Below are 12,773 nucleotides of genomic sequence, written 5' to 3'. Positions count from 1 at the left end.
TCCATCTTTTTGGCAGTTTCTTTATTCTTACTCCTTGAGTTATTGGGTCCTTTGCATACAGCCCATCTGGATAGAATTAATGCTACTTTGGTGGCTGTTTGGCCAGCTTTTCCTCAAACCTAGTGACATATGAAAGAAATAAGCAAAAGAGGGTCTCTGGTTTAAGGGTTTTTTTTTTTTAAAGTTTCCGTGTTGTTGTTTTTTAATATATCTTTTTTGATTTCAGAGAGAATAAGGGAGAGGGAGAGAGAGAGACAGGAACATCAGTAATGAGAGTCACTGATCGGCTGCCTCCTGCATGCCCCCCACTGGGGATCGAGCCCACAACCCGGGCATGTGCCCTGACTGGGAATCGAACAGTGATCTCCTGGATCCTAGGTTGATGCTCAATGGCTGAGCCACACCCAGCAGGGCAAGGGTTTCTTTTCAGAAGGTTATCAGTGGCCTCTCAGGCACAACTCAGTTCAGAGTGTTGGCAAAAATGGAGAGCATGTGAGGGTATTTATTGCTGTCCTTTATAGCAGCATCTTGTACGTTTATCCATGTCCATCAAAGGAGCATTAATTAGGTAAAACACTTGATAATCCTTTGAAAATGGTCTAAGCATTTGGTGGGGAGGAATGGCCCACCCTCTCATAACTTCCTAGACATATAGGACTGCTGTCAGCTTAATGGCGTGTGTGCGTGTGTGTTTATGTAACATTGAAGGAACACCCCTTAACAGAAGAACTAATGGGAGAGACTCATGAATCTCCTCCCCAGTATGCACATCTGCCTTCAGATCCTCCCATACAGCTGAGATTGGCAGCAGTCCCTCAGCAGGACTGGGCAATGCTTGGTAAAACTCCTGATCATTTTGAGTCTTGACTTCCCCTCCAAAGAATAGCTTTGGAATCGCACAAGTTTGGGGTTAAAAATTGAGTGCCATTAGTAGCTGGTCACCTTGCATATGTTACTTAACTTCTCTGTAAATTAGGGACAGTAATTTCTCATAGGTTTGTTGTAAGGTTTAAATGCCTAATATATAAAAGGCCCCAAATAATAGCCGTTATGTATAAAGTGGTTGGTAAGTATTAGAAATCTGTCCCTTTTTCATTCATTGTGACAGCACCACACATATCTGTCTATATTTCTCATTAGCAAATTTTATACTTCAGAGGATTTTGCAACCATAATTTCTCAAGAGGCTTTATGTTTTTATGCATCTTAGGTATGCATCTTGGTGAATTTCAAAATAGCTCGGATCAGTAAATTTAATAAAAAATGTTAAATTACATCAACTGAACTCCTAGTTCTTTTTAATAATAATCTCTTTCAGTAAGACTTTCTGGATTATAGTAATAGTTACCTGAGGATAAAATATTAATTCGTTTTTAATTCAGTGCACTGCAATGAAATATGCCGCTATTATTAAACTCAACTTTCCTTTACTTGGGGCAAAATGAAACCAACCCACAGGTAGTGAGGCCACATGCCACAGCAACCATATGCTGAAGGGCTTTGCAAATTTAGGATCAACTTTTTCTTAACCTATTGGAGCAAAACTGAGTATGTAATGTACATTAAAACATCATAGATGAGTGATGTTAAGTCTATCGTTTGCTTTGATTTGAATTATTTAAAGGCACTCAGCACAGTAAAATACTTTATATCTCTGGCTTTGTGGGGATGGGTCTTCAGTTTGAAAATCCTTTTACAAAAATGAAGAAAAAAGGGGGATTTGGTAACAAGAGAGCTGGGTTTCAGAGGTCCCTTTACATACTATGGAAAATTGCATAGGCAACAGAGAGACTTTTAACCTGTTAAAATGCTGGCTGGCATGAGTAGCGTTCGTGTGCATCCCTTCTTTTCCCACAGAGTAGAGCATATAACCCTTGTGATCTAACCAGTCCCCTATTAAGACACTTTTGTTATCTTTCATCACCATGTGCCCTCCAGGGCCTGGCAGGAAACAATGGGTGAGGTGGGCAGGGCAGGGCCCAGAGCCGCAGCGCATGTGCCTCGACCCAAGGTCACTGCACCTTACCTCTGTGAGCATTGCCACACCTGAGTTTTCAAGAAAAAACTAAAATATGGATTGTTATGTAAAAAAAATAAAAATCTCCCTATTATGTAATCTACCAGAAATTAAAAAGAAAATGTTTAGGGAGAAAATTTGAGCTGTATGGATCCGTGTTCTCTCTGACCCTTTAATCAGGCACTAAAAGTGTTATGTCCAATCTGATGAAACTTTCTTTTTGTCCTGTCTGTCCTGTTGCTCCTACCCTATCACACCCTGCTCGCCTTTGCAGACACGGAGCACCTGCTCTCCGGCTGGGTCAAGCTACTCATCTTGACCAGAGCACATCAGTCATTTTCGTGCGTCCGCACTCGCATGGCAGCGTCGCGCCCTCCCCCTGCCTCCCTCTTGTCACACACCAGCTCGACAAAATCTCTGTGTCATCCTGCAAGTATCAGCATGTGACAAGTTTCTCAGGTTTTAGAAAAAAAATTTTTTTAAAAATTGATTTTATTGGAAGGGAGGGGGAGAGAGAGCGAGAAACCTCAGTGATGAGAGAGTCATTGATCGGCTGCCTCCTGCACGCCCCCTACTGGGGATCGAGCCCGCAACCCGGGCCTGTGCCCTGACTGGAAATCGAACCACAATCCCCTGGATCCTAGGCCGATGCTCAACCGCTGAGCCACGCCAACTGGGCAAGTCTTCGGAGTTTTGTGTGAGCATCCTGTCCCAGGACAGTGGTGAATTACTTGCATACTGATCTGTATTTCCATGTTACATTGCATTATACTTGCTTATTTGCGTGTATGTCTACCCCACTATTATTCCTCCATCTCCACATGTCCAGCTGTTGCAGGGCAGAGAAGCACCGTGGGCACAGATCAAGTACACATGGTTGGTTGGGCAACCAGAGAGCCTTCCTGATTTGTGTTCAGGGCACAGTTGCCACCTGTTCTCCTTGGGATAAGGTGACCTCATGGGGACTTGAGCCAGGCTCGCAGGCTGCCCACCTGGACTGCTCGGCATTTCCAATTTCTGAGTCAGGCTCCAGGGGACAAATCACTCATAGTTCTTTGTTTTCTCAGGCTGGTTTCATAATCTCAGTTCAATACGAGTCTGGATGATCTTCCCTGTGTTATTTCAGGCTCCAAGTTGGCACTCACACAGAGAAGCTGGATTAGGGGGGCAGGGGAGGAGGAGACCTTTCATCATTTAACTTGGATAAGTAACTTGAGCAACAGAGCATTTATTTCCCATTATCTCTACAGACTGCTATTCTCAGCCCGTATTGCTGCTCACCAGGGTTGCTCCAGAAGCCAGTTTTTAAAGATTTCTCATTCCAACCAGACTGAGATCTTCATGGGGGCAGGAGCTGAATCTTCCTAACCTTTATATCCTCAGTGCCTGAAAAAACAGAAGGAGCTCAAATACTTGTTAAATGAGCAGTCTACAGGGAGGAATCACCATAAAGAGTGTACGATTTCGCTTCTCATTTATGGCTAACATTTTGTGACTCAGGCTGCCAAACTGCGGCTCTTTGACCCATCTCACATTTGCTAAACAGATAAAGTGTAGGCCAGTAGGACACTGCATTTGCCCTTTCTTCACGTTTTAGGCAGATGGAGCAAACAACTTGCCGTGGCTTTCTTTTATTTTTCCCTCAGCCCTCACTGAACTTGGAGTTTACCCAGTGTTTGCTCAGCCCAGTCAGGGATCTCATCAGGATCAATGGCTGCTCTTACCACGATTTCCTCGCCTCATACTTAGAGATGAGAGGTTTTAAAAGAAGGTTTAGCTTTGAGGCCAGGAAGTCATTTTGAGGAAGTGTGAAACTGGTTGACTACATTGTGGTATTTCTCTGCTTTTGTCTAAAGACACTTAAAAAAATAAGATAAAATATCAAAATGATAATCACGTTAATAAAACAGCCATATTTATTGGACATTATACCAAGCACTGTCCCAACATCTGTGCCAAGCACTTAACAGGAGTGACATAGTTAGTCTGTAGTTTCTTCATGATTTAGAGATAGACCCTGAGACTCAAACATGGGGGGAAGTAAATCACCCCAGGAGCATAAGCTCGTAAATGTCCATCGGGCTTTTAAGCCTGATTTCCTTCGATGATACCAAAATCTGGGACTGCAGTTTTTTCAGTTGTCTTCATAATTCAGAATCCACCAGTAAATGCTTCTAGTAGCTCTGTAGTTCTCTAAATTAGGAGCAGTTTTAGGGTTACAGAGTTCCCAACAATCAAAGGAAGAAGGCAAGGCCTTCTCCTAGGAAATAAGGTCTCTGAAAGTCCTATATTTTATAGTTGAGTGTCATGCTTAGTCTCTGTTCCTTTATATCTACCTATGGGCAAATGCAAAGTAAACCATTCGGCAATTGCAGCTATTAATTCTGCTTCTCTGGGTGACCATTATGCTAAAACCAGCAATCAGCTGATTGCAGTGTACAGCAGCACCTTACACGCCCTTGGAGCCTAGGTTATGACTGGTGTTGGGACGTATTAGAGAGATTACTGACAACAAACATACATACAAAGCACCTTTCCAGACATAAGGACTCTCTGTATATGTAAGAAAAGTAGGTGAATAAATATAAAGTGCACCGTCTAGGTTGGGTATCTAATTATTTACATTTTTAATCTATACTTGTAAAAGTATAGGAAATTTGGAAGCCCTATCCACTAGAAAAGAAAATTCTTTCAAGTGTTTTTAGAAGTAAATTAGGCTAGGCAAAAGGAGAAAAAGGATCTACTGACTGGGATAAATTTCATACAGGTGTAATGTGCCACATCGATCTGTGACAGTGCCAAAGATTCCTAGATTCAGGATGGTGTATCTATTGCATGGGTCCATTGGAAAACTTTGCCCAATAAATAAGCACCTCAGGCTGCTGGTGTGGCTCAGTTGGCTCAACATCGTCCCATATACCAAGAGGTCGCCGGTTTGATTCCTGGTCAGGGCACATGCCCAGGTTGTGGGCTTGAACCCTGGTAGGGCGCGTGCAGGGCCCAGCCGATTGATGTTTCTCCCTCATTGGTATTTCTATCTCTCTCTCCCTCTCCCTTCCTCTCTCTCTAAAAGCAATAAAAATATATATTTTTGAAAGTAAGCACCTCAGATATGTGACTTTTTCATAATTGTTTAAATATTTGTTTCCAATTACAAAAAGTCACTATTACTATTAGAAACATTCACATTATTGCCTTAAACTTTTTCTAATGTTCTGGAAGATTGTCTTATATAAGCAGATGCTTACTCTGGCGAACACAGACTCTCACATTTTGTGTTGAAAACATAGGTACAGTGTCTTCTAAGGCAACATGAGTTTCCAAGCATTTACATATACTTCTGACCAACACTTAGCTATTACTAACTTATTCCAATCTTGCCACTATAAGTGGAAAAATCCAGAATAAAATTTCAACATAAAAATTTTAACTTAAACACATAAGGGAATAAAAGCGAAGAACCATCTCAACTATTTTCTAAGATGTAAAGAAAATGCAAATGAGCACTCTTCGTGAGCTTATGAAAGATATATGGAGCAGGATAAGGCAGCCATCTGTTAAAATTTAAAAGCAAAAATTCGGTGAGTTATTGGCTGGTCTTAATAAGCTTGAATGTTGTTAGTTCACATGCAGAGAATTTCAATCTAAAGTCAACTCCTCATTATTTTTCAATCAGCATTTCATGATCAGTGTCAGATCACTGTAGCTCATGCACAGCAGAAGGTGGACCAGATGCTGAACATTAAATTAACAAAATAACAAGGCAAAATTCTCCTTGAAATCTCTGATTCCCTCCTTGTCTTCCTCCCACACATAAAAATAGGAAAATGTAAAAAAGAGAAAAGTGGGAGAGGGAGGGGGAGAGGGAGGGAGGGAGGGAGGGAAAGGGAAGGAGAAAGAGGGGGAGGGAGAGAAAAGGGTAGGGGGAACAGACTGTAGTAGTTATATGGTACTGGGTCTTGTTTACCTATCTAACCTTGTTTTGTTTATGCATTGTATATGTGGTAAATAGCTGGTAGAAGATATCTCTATTTACTTCTCAAAAGGTTATTTATACTTTCTCAAGACTAGTTTCACTTGACAAACTGAATTCGTAACTCAGATGCTACTGTCTCTCTTTAAAAGAGAATTTTCTGGGTTCTCTCTTTTCTCCCTTCTCCACAATTCATACATATTTGTCTATTTCCAAATGGCTGTTGGCCTAGTTACAGGCATGGCTAGGAAAGAAAGTTGTTAGTCTTGTATGAATGGCAAATAACTTATGTGTACAGATACGGAGAATTAATCTTTCATTCCATTTCAGGCATCCTCATGTTAGAAGTGAGTCAGCCTGACCCTTATGCTAAACAATGAAATTCAGATACTTTCCCATTTTTAAAGAGTCTACTTTCTGCCAAACATAACCGAAAAGATGCAAAAATATGCATGTTACGGTTCCCAGAGCAGCCATTACATTGTTTGACATAGTAGACCAAGGCTGTGTTCAGAGTTGACTTAGTGGATTCCTCAGTGTCTTTTGGAAACATTGTTAGATGTATAATGCATACGAGTTGTCCTCTCTGAATTTACTTTTTCACTGAAATGTGTCCAGAATCTTCTCAACTCTGAACTGCCATATTATAGTGCAGTCTGTTGATCAAGATTGATTCCGAGCATGTGGGACACATTTTAAACAAGAAAGACTCTTGTTTGTTGTCTGTAATGTGATGGCTAATGCACTGGAAACAGACTGCACACACATTAAACGTCTGCCCAGGCATCTATGTCCAACAGCCCAAACAGTAAATATTTGCCTTGATGAGTGCTTTTGCTGGAGAGGTGCAAGCTGCCGTGGCTCCAACTTTTTGGTGTCCTTGTTTTTTTTAAAAAACACTTTGTCTTGAATATAAACACTGGCAAAGAAATCATATCCTTTTAGTAGACATTTTTAGAGGCTCGTTTGGTGCTGTGCTTCTGGAAGAAATGCTAGCGTGTAATCGGCCTGCTAATAGGAGCAGAAGGTCATTTCTTAAACTGATCCTACGGCCACTGCGTTAATGTCCAGGATGAACTGAGCTGACTGACTGACTGCCGCTCTCTTCCCACCAGAGGCCTCGATGCTTGAGGCGCCTGCACGTAGGATTTAGGTTTTCACCATTTCCAGTAACCTAATGATGCACAGAAAGCTGAAATAAAATCCCCACATTTCCTCAGATAGAACATGCGCATTCTCTCTTTAAACATCTGTCTGTTGGAGACAGAAGGGTATTGTGGCTGATGGAAAGATGAAGGCTCAGTGCCTGTTTGGTGGTTTGGTTTTCTAATCAGTTCTTTCGGCATTGTCCTGCTACTGCTCTTGGGATCCATCAACATCACTGTATGTAGCTTCAGGATAGAAAGGAGGCAGGAGAGGCAGCTTAGCCTGGTGTTACAGATGCTATTTACTCTGCTCTGCTCTGCTCTACTCTAAGCTTATATTTCCAGAAAAGATTTTGAGTGATTTATATTTGAATCAATCACAGTTCTGTAGTTCAACAGCACTTTATAAAATCCTCCTTTCTCAATTTTTCACGTACCATAGTGATGCCTGACCCCTCATTTTTCCCCTTACTTTCTGTCTTCCCAAACCCCAAACCATGATGTCCAATATTTTTTGAAGCACCCCCTTTTCTCCAGTTAGATATCACTGCACTTACTCCCCAAATTCAGAAAGATAAAGCCCTGGGGACTGGGCTTCCCAAGAAAACACCCCTTGAAAGAGAGCAGAGAAGAGGGAAGGGAAAGAAGGTGAGAAAAAAAAAAGACCAAATTCTTTACAACTGGAAGTAAGAAGGCTAGCGTCAATCACACATTAAGTTTCTTTAGTCGCCATCAGAATAATTTTTACCTTTTCAGACCTATTAATGTGAGTGGCACCGTATTGGTCAAGCCAGATAAAAACACCGAGCCTGTAACCCATAGTGTGCTCCCGAACGATTCAGAGATATGAAAAGGTAGACACTTGGGAAGGTATAATTTTGACTTCACGCGTAAGAACCAAGATATTAAAACAGTAATTGATTCTTTAGTCATCCTGAAGGTAAAATAGACAGTTTCCCTTCGGTTTGGACTTTTTACTGAAAACATAATTGCGATGATGGATGTTTCCCTTTCTTTTGGAGAATCTTCGCCCTGCTCTCTCTAATCTCTCTCCAAGCTCCTGAGAGACAGTACACATGCAGTTTTTCAGCAAGTCCTCCTCCTTCCTCACTTGGTGAATGGAACTGGATGACTGAGAAGAAACATTAGTTTCTTTTAAATTTTCTCCCTAGAGTCTTGGCCTCGTTTTAAAGGGTGAACTTCCTATTTCTTAGCCTCTCATGCCTTCTGGTCCCTCTTGGTTCTCACTATATATTTACAGATCATACGGTGCTCCTGCTTTGTTCCAGCCACTGTTCCAGATTAAGCTTATATCCATGATGTGCCTCTGCCAGGGTTTTGCTTCTAAGAAGCAGTGTTCATTAGTCCCTCACACGTACCCTGATAAATATGCTCTTCAAGCCTATATCTTTGAAATTCTCCTGAGAGCAGAGAAAATGGTAATTAAAGGACTAATCCCCTCTCCCCCCATACCTCCATCCTATAGTATCTTCATTTGTGAAAACAGTTTCTGTTATGTTCTTTGCTCTCAGGGTGAGTGTTAAATTTTATTTCCATATTTATTTTTCTTTTGAAAGTGGGTATTGCTTTCTTGATTGCAAATACAAGATCCCTGCCCAGTATGTTTCTCATTTTTGGTAGATAGTGTGAGTGTGTGTATAAGCGGGCTGGTGGAGAACACAGTCATAACCTATTTGAAGATTTTTTGCACAGTGAGATCAATGTGTTTCTGGTAGGGTGAGTTTGGGTTCCCTCAGATGCAAGACCTGAGACAAGACAAGGACTTGAGTGCAAGTGGGATTTTTTTGCGCAGAAGCAGGAAACATGAGGAGGGAAGTGGGGGAGAGACATAGAGAAGGTGAGGTAGCCACTGCTATTGGTGATTTGATTCAATCTTAACACCTCTGTGAAATTCCGAAAAGTGGTGTAAAACACATACCTGACTTGCTTGCGAGGTGAGCCACCTGGGCGTTTTTATAGCAACTCCATTTAGCCATCAGTTTAGGTCACTCCTTGGGGTGGAGGTGTTACTTCCCTGGCAACTTGGGCCTGCTGGGTGTGGGCATGGCAGCTTTGCAGGGCTTCAGAGACTCCTGGGCAAACGGAAGCAGATACTGGCAGTTGGTATTTGTACAGGAGCAAACTGAAGTAACAAGACCTGAGGGATATAGGCAGGGAACCAACAGCATCTGCTACAGACTGATACTTCACGATTTTATTCTCATGCCTTCCAGCTGCCTGGCACATGTAAAACATGTATTTCTGGGCTCATTGTAGGTCTTCAGAGGTTGACTCCCTTCCTACCCTCTCCAGTAAATACAATTTCTGTGTCATGAAATAGCTTTTGACATGATTAATCTTTATTCCTGAAAACTTATCATCAAGGACAGGTTTATTTCCAAACTAGTCCTGCCGAGTAATACTTAAGGATGTTGCGTATTTGATCTAAACCATTTCAGGAAGATCTATTACAGCCTGCTGTTCTGATTGGAATTTCATTTTATGTTTTTTTTCTTTTAATCCTCACCCGAGGATATGTTTTCATGGATTTTTAGGGAGAAAGGGGGAGAGAGAGAGGGAAAGAGAGAGAGAGAACCATTGATGTGAAAGGAAAACATCAGTCCGTTGCCTCCCATACACACCCAGCTAGGGATGGAACACGCAAGCTAGGTATGTGCCCTGACCAGCAATTAAACCTCCAGCCTTTTGGTGTACAGGATGATGCTGCTGGTGAGGGCTCATTTATGTTTTTAATGCTTAGAATAGACATATGTTAACCATCCTATAGAATTATAAAATACTAGAGCTAAAAATGACCATACAGATTATGTAATCAGGCCCCTTGCTACCTGGTAGCCATTTAGCAGACGAGGAGACTAAGGGTCAGTGAGAACCACCTGCCTAAAGTTGTGAAAGTAGTCTTTTATTTCTGTAACCCTGCATAACTCTGGAGGGAACTCTGGATCCCTGGTAAATGCTTTGCTTAGATTATAAACTTCTAGAAGGAATATGAAGGTCTCTGCCTACAGTTATTCTTGGCCGTGCCTTGGAAGTGAAGCCACTTGTTCCTGGGGTATCTTTTCTCCTTCAGGCAGTGGTACCACAGTGACAGGGTTTCCTTGTCCTGAGGCCTCATACATGTCGTTCAGATGGTTTACTTTTTTTTTCCAATGTAGGCTTGAGTTTCATGATCTGCACCTTTCTTGCACCCAGTCTGCTGGTCCTCTTTGACATTCAACACTCTTCTTTGATGCTTGAGTTCTTATTAATTTTACTTCCAGAAAATTCCTTGGCCTGGCTTCTATTATAAAGACTTATTAAAGCTAAGAGGAGTAGAGTGTATAAGCAAGTGGGAATAAGTTCTTCCCATCCTTATTCTAGCTAGATATTTACAATTTACAATAAAGCAACATAGATTGAATTCCCAGCCATTCAAATATGGGCTTTCTTTTGATTTTACACATTGCTCCATGCTTCTCAGCATTGAGGCTACAGAGCTTGTGAAAATTTTCTTGGAAATTCTTAAAGGTCTGTTAGAATTATTAATTTAAAAAGTTTCCCTTAGGAAAAAAATATGAATATATACCACATAGACACAGACAACAGTGTGGTGATAGCCAGAGGGAAAGGGTGGGGGGGTAGGTGGAGGTGGGCAAATGGGGGGGATGGAGACAGAAGGGGACTTTGCTTGGGGAGATGAGCGCACCATGCAGTGTGCAGATGATGTTTTATTGAGTGGTGCGCTTGAAACATGTATGGCTTTGCAAACCAATGTCACCCCAATAAATTCAATAGAAAAAAGATTCCATTGTATGTAAAAAATTTTTTTAAAGTTTCCTTAGATGGTAATGAATTTTTAACTGTTAACACGAAAATCTTTTTGTTAAGGATGACTCTATATTACAAGTTACAAATTCTTAAACAAATACAGTAATCTAAAAATTAAAAGATGACTAAGAAGAATATCAACTACATGGGAATTAAAGAATTCAGTCCCAGATTAGTCTTGAATTCGAGAAGATAATGAACATTATTGCAAACTTATTAGAAAGCAATGAAAGGAGACACGTCATACCCAGTCCTACAGGTAATAGTACAAGCTGTGATCAGAGTCCTGATGCTCACATGAGGAGAGAAGGCGACAATAAAGGAATTAAGAAGTTAGGAGAAGGAAAAACAAAGGCAGCAAGAAGAGAAAAATGGAGATAAAGGATGTTATTTATGAAAAGGTGAAATTGTAAAAACTAGTAGAGAAGATAAATACTATTTGGGCTCTTTGAAAATGACAGCAAAATTATTAACCCCCTTAAAGTCTATTAAGGAAAATGATAGAGAGTAAATACTAAAAATAACCAAAAAGTAGCACATATATATCTGTTGAATCATGAGTTTATAGAGTGGAAATGTGTGCGGGGCATTGTACTAAGCACCTTATTTCATTTAATCTTCACAAAAGCTCTTTGAGATGGGCACCACTTTTGTCCCCATTGACACATGAAGAATCCGAGGTTCAGAGAGACTGGGGAGGGTGAGTAATATGTTCAAGGCTGCACAGCCGCGGATCAAATGCAGGCATTTCTACTCCAGCATCTACGTTCCTCACCAGTGCTTGGAGGTGGTGGTTCATATTTCCTTTGCTTTAGTTCAAATGGGAAATCCCAGTAGGGGTTTTCTAAACTCCCTTCTAAGAATTCTAGTCTGATGTTTAAAGTACTTTTCAGTTACAGACTGTTTCCAGAAAAAACTCCTACTGAATGGCATCAAACTTTTAAAAGAAGTTTGTTGCAAATGCATGGAAGCACCTCCTGCAAATATGGGAATTTGGTATCTGCAGGGGGTGGTGATGAACCTGAACGCTCAGCCCCAAGGTTCAGTGGTTTCCTGGTTAACAGCAAAGGAGGGACTTTGCAGGAGAGAATACATTCTCTCCTCTCTAAATTCTTTCATGGCCCTGGAGGCACATGGGCAAATGGTAGGACATTCAGTACACGAATCCTTCAAAACTGCATTTCTTCCTCCCTCTACGGAGCAGTCTTTTTAGGAGTAAAGAATAGACTAAGATTCAGTGGAAAAAAACACACAAACCCCATGGCCATGGATAAAAGTTTAAACTAGAGAGACTTTTTTCTAAAACATTATTTTTCTCTTCACACTTAATATGTTCATTGCCTTGAACACGCACAGTTTCTGAATCTATTAAACTGCTTTTGTTCTTGCTAATGCAGACAATGGATATGATCTCTGAATCTAACCTAACAATTTGAACTTCCATTAACACCAAAAGCCAAGTTGATAAAAACTCTCTTGGCGCAACACATAAATCCTTTCAGGGTAAGGCATTACACTTTAACTTATGCAGGCACAGATCCCTAATGTTTAATGATTCTTTGTTGTTGGTTCCAGCATTTCAGAATACTCTTTCATAAAAGATAGGGTGTTATTATTATAGAAACAAAGTCAAATAATTTTGGAAGGACCATCAGGTCTGTTCCTTGGTTGAGTGCCAGCGACCATCTGGCCTCAGTGGTGGGAAATCTCCAAAAGAACAGTTGTGGAGGGTGGTAAACACATAGAGCAAAATAGTAAAATACGTAGGAAATAGCGTCGGTGTTAAGTTGAACATTTGATGAAGTAATTA

The sequence above is a fragment of the Miniopterus schreibersii genome, assembly GCF_964146895.1.
Source record: "Miniopterus schreibersii genome assembly, chromosome: 4".
Classification (NCBI taxonomy): Eukaryota; Metazoa; Chordata; class Mammalia; order Chiroptera; family Miniopteridae; genus Miniopterus; species Miniopterus schreibersii.
The sequence above is the reverse complement of the archived record's forward strand: the minus strand, read 5'-3'. Positions refer to the sequence as shown.